Source organism: Pantherophis guttatus, chromosome 4, assembly GCF_059756535.1.
Source record: "Pantherophis guttatus breed Tessera chromosome 4, ASM5975653v1, whole genome shotgun sequence".
Taxonomy (NCBI): Eukaryota; Metazoa; Chordata; class Lepidosauria; order Squamata; family Colubridae; genus Pantherophis; species Pantherophis guttatus.
The window spans coordinates 97,802,942-97,808,095 of NC_142066.1; the positions used below are offsets into that span (position 1 = coordinate 97,802,942).

Here is a 5,154-nt window from a genome sequence, read left to right on the forward strand (position 1 = left end):
AGGGATTGGGGGGCAAAAGGTCAGTCTTGTCCGCATCGAGTCATGATCCGGTTGCTGTGCTCGAATAAAGAAAAGATTTCCTTAAAGATTGGCAGTTTGGAAATTCATTTATTTTGAGATAGCATCGAAGTCTGACAGCCACTCTCCTCAGGGTTCCGACGGCGAGCCAATGTCATCTTGCTATGCCCAGGGGTAGGGCGTTCTCTGTGGGTGCTCCCACCCTCTGGAATGAATTACCTATCGAGCTCCGGACAGCTCCTGATCTCTGTTCCTTCCGTCGGGACTTGAAGACTTGGCTGTTCAAACAAATAAGCTGACTCTGATCCCGGGTTTTATTATTTACTATTAATTAGTTATTTGGTTTAAAATGGGATTTTATTGTACTTGTTTCTTAACTTGTGTTCGCCGCCTTGAGTCCTTCGGGAGAATGGTGGCATATAAATACATGTAATAAATAAATAAATAAATAAATTGCAATCTTTGTCAGCCCCAGTAGAACCACAAGTTTTAACACTGGAAGCATTGCAACTAGCTTTAAAGCTACAAGCCTTTACTTTAGAGGGGAAAATTACCTCTGCCTTTGAGGAAAAAATGAAGGAGGTGACTGAAAAAATGAACGAGGTGACTGAAGAGATGGCAGAAATTAAAGATGTAATCCAAGTTCGAAATAAGGAAATTAGAGAAGACATTATCTTTACATTTCAGGGTTTGGCAAGCCATATTGAAAGGTTAGATGAAAGATTAGAGGAAATTAACCAATCCAACGTGAATCTGGAGAATAAAATGGGGGAGGTTCAGACACAGATGGAGAGGGCAGACTTAGAGGTCATGATGATACAATACAGGTTGATGGAATTTGCCATAAGAATAAGAGGTTTGAAAGAAAACAATCAAGAGAATCGGAGACAGATTTTTGCAGAAGCCTTTGTACAGATAACTGGAGAAAGAAAGGAAGACCTGGAATGGCAAATTGACAAAATTTATCGTGTAAATTCATGGGTGGCCAGACAGAGAAATTTACCAAGAGACATTGTAATCTACTTCACAACAAGGAGGATAAGAAATGAAATTTTACAGGCTTCTTATAAAAACAAACTCCAAGTGGCAGGACAGGAGGTTTTAACATTGAAATAAATCCCCCCCCCAAATGTTGAGAACAAGGAAGGACTATGCCTTTTTGGTGGAAGAACTCAGAAAGTGCCAGATACAGTATAGATGGGAGGTTCCAACCAGATTGGTGGTGAATTACTCAGGACAGAGATATCATCTTAATACAGTATAGAAGGCAAGAGATTTTTACTCCAATGTATTAAAGGAGGTTCATTTTCCCCAGAAACTAGAAGAAGAAAGGAAGCAGATGGAGCAAGAAAGGGAGAGAAAGAACTTACACAGGCCCAGGCCCAGGCCCAGGCTCAAGGAGGGGTCTTGATTGCTGAAGAAGACTTAATACAACTTACGAGCTCTGCCCAAGACCTGGAGCTATTTGGCAAAACAGAGGAACCAAAGGACCAAAGACAGACTCGAGCAGCAACTAAACGCAAAGAGGAATTAAAGGTGCAGCAGGCTCAGATAAAAACACAAGAAATCACAAAAACAGAAGCAGGGGGGGGGCAAGGCCGAAGATCAAAGTGAAAGATGACCTTCAGCTAATGCTTCAAGAGCTTCAAATTGCCAAAGATGGCAAATAAATTCCTAACATGGAATGTCAATGGTTTAAACTCACCGCAAAAGAGGAGGAAAATATTTCATTACCTGAAACAGTATAAAAATGACATTATTTGCTTACAAATAATGTGTCTTACAAGAGACACATATTATAATGAAAGATCAAAAATATTTAATAAATGCAAGGTTGGGGACACATTTTGTAGCATCTGCATCAGAAAAGAAAAACAGTATAGTTATATACCTAAAAAAAGGCTTAATAGCTAAATTAATTGAAGCAGATGTGCAAGGAAGATATATTGCAATTGAAATCTTAATAGAAGGCAAAAAAACACTCTTGATTGGAATATATGCACCAAACCAACAACAAGAAAAATTCTACAAGATCTTACATGCTAAACTAACACAATGGGACTACAAATCGCACATATTGATGGGAGATTGGAATGGGGTTTTGGATACTAAAAAGGACAGAAAAGGATCTTTGCAAAATATTCAAATGCGTGCTAGACTGCCTAAATCCTTTTTTGATATGATGGAAGACATGGAGCTGAGAGATATCTGGCGAGAGCAGAATGTAGAAGTCTAGGATTGACTTTATACTAATTACTAACAACTTCCTTTCCAGGGTGAAGAAAACGAAGATATGTCCAAGAACATTAACAGATCATAGCCCTGTTTGGGTGGAATTAGAGCATGAAAAGGGGCCCAGGAAGTCCTGGAGGCTGAATGAAAATTTGTTTAGATATGAGTAAAATGTGAAAGAATGTAAAAAATTTATGAAATAATTTTTTGTTATGAATATGCATAAAGGTACATCTATGGAAATGGTTTGGGACACAAAGCATATATGAGAGATATTTTAATATATTTGAACAATAAATATAGACATAGACAGGAAAGGAAACGGAAGGAACTAGAAGAGGAAATAAAAAATAAAGAGCAAGTATTAATATTAAATCCTACAGATAAGAAAATAAAAGAAGCAATTAAATTATTGCGAGGGCAATTTAACATGTTGATGGCAGACCAGGTGGCAACTAATTTGCAATATGCCAAACATAATACTTTTTGTAATGCTAACAAACCAGGTAGATGGTTGGCATATTTGCTTAGAAAAAAACAAAAGTCACGCACTATAGAGAAAATAGAATATAAGGGTAAAGAGGTTTATCAGCAAAATATGATTAAAAAAGCATTTTTAGAATTTTATACGAAGTTGTATACTAGAGAGAAATTCAAGGTACAGATATAGATAAATATTTACAGCAGGAGAATATTTCTATAGTTTCAGAAGAGCAAAGGGAAGGTTTGAATCAATTGATAACTTCTGAAGAAATTGTTTTAGCAATTAAACAATTGAAAGTGGGAAAAGCCCCTGGGATAGATGGATTGCCAGTTGTTTATTATAAAAGTTTGCAGACAGAAATGGTGGAACCACTTAAAGAATTATTTAACAAAATACAAATTGGAGGAGAAGTACCTCCTTCCTGGAAAACAGCATTTATTTCCTTGATCCCAAAGGAGGATCAAGATCATACTCAGCCAAAAAACTATAGACCCATATCACTTTTAAATACAGATTATAAGATTTTTACTAAAATATTAGCAAATAGGTTGATGCCACTTATGCAACAAATGATTCATAATGATCAAACTGGTTTTATCAATAGGCGACATGAAAAGCAATGTAAGGCAAATAGTTAATATTTTGGAGTATTTGGGAAAGAACAACCAGGTCCCTGCGGTGCTTATATTCTTAGATGCGGAGAAGGCGTTTGATCAATTGAACTGGAATTTTTTACTGAAAATAATTGAAAAGATGCAGTTTGGAGAGTACTTTATACAATCTATTAAGGCAATATATCAGCAACAGGTAATAATCAATGGTAGTTTAACGGAAACTTTTAATATAGAAAAAGGAACAAGACAAGGATGTCATTTATCTCCATTACTGTTTATTTTGACTTTGGAACTTTTGTTGAATAAAATACGTGGCTCAGATAAAATAAGGGGAATTAAAATTAGGCATGATGATTACAGATTACGAGCATTTGCAGATGACCTGGTTGTGACTTTGACCCAACAGTACAATCGTTTAGAGGTCTAATGGATATAATTAATCAATATGGACAAGTATCTGGATTTAAAATAAATGCAGGGAAAACAAAGATAATAACCAAAAATATGGTTACAAGTCAAAAAGAAGAAATAGAAAGAATAACGGGATTTGAAACAGTTAAGAAGGTTAAATATTTAGGAGTTTATATTATGACATCAAATGCGAAATTATATAAGTATAATTATGAATTGTTGTGGCAAAAAATACAGAAAGAGATGGAAAACTGGAAAAAAATTGCAACTATCATTGCTGGGAAGGATAGCTGCAGTGAAAATGAATATTTTGCCAAAGTTCTTATTTCTTTTTCAAATGATACCAATATTGAAAAAAGATCGAAATTTGAATGAATGGCAGAAGGGTATTAATAATTTTGTGTGGGCAGGAAAGAGACCGAGAATAAAACAAAAAATAATGCAAGATATACGTGAAAGAGGGGGTCTCAAATGCCTAATTTAAGATTGTATTATGAGGCAGCTACCCTCTCAGCAATTAGTGATTGGATTAACTCAACAGAAGAGAGAATATTGAATATTGAGGGATATGATTTGTTGTATGGGTGGCATGCATATTTACTATACAATAAAAAGGTGGACAAGAATTTTAAAAGTCATATATTAAGGAATGCATTACTACGTGTATGGAAAAAGTATCAATATAAATTAAATAATAAAGTACCTATATGGGCAATACCTAGACATACGATAGAGAATATAAGTGTAGAACAGAAATAAGATGTGATTACTTACAAAGAGCTTCTTATTATGGAAAGAGGTACATTGCAGTTAAAGCCTTTAGAGGTATTAAGAAGAAGAAGAAGAAGAAAGGATAATTCAAACTTGGTTTCAGTATGGACAGTTGTACAATAGATGGAAAGAGGATCAGAAAATTGCAAAATGAGGAAAATTTGATAAAACAAATTAGGGATCAAAGTCCAATGCATATCAAAAGGTTGTATAATGCATTGATAGAAATAGATTCAGAAACTGAGTTAGTGAAGGACTGTATGATAAAATGGGCACAAAATATTGCGGAACCAATAATGATGGAAACATGGGAAAAAATATGGGTCAGAAATGTAAAATTTACTCAAGCCCAAAACTTGCGAGAAAATTTTTACAAAATGTTTTATAGATGGCATTTGGATCCCAAAAAGTTAGCTTGTATGTATCCAAGCTTACAACCTACGTGTTGGAGATGTAAATGTGATGATGCAACGTATTATCATATATGGTGGACATGTAAAAAAATTAAAGCATTTTGGATTAAAATATGGTGGATTATACAAAATATTCTTAAAAAGAAGATAAAATTTACTCCACAGTTGTTTTTATTGGGTATAATTACAGACTGTACGGTAATAGAGACTA

The 5,154-nt window shown here is 34.7% G+C and overlaps 1 pseudogene; it reads left to right on the plus strand.

The window, feature by feature from the left end:
- Nucleotides 1-591: 591 nt before the first annotated feature.
- LOC148114253 (uncharacterized) lies at nucleotides 592-1,429 on the plus strand (annotated as a pseudogene).
- The last annotated feature ends 3,725 nt before the right edge of the window (nucleotides 1,430-5,154 follow it).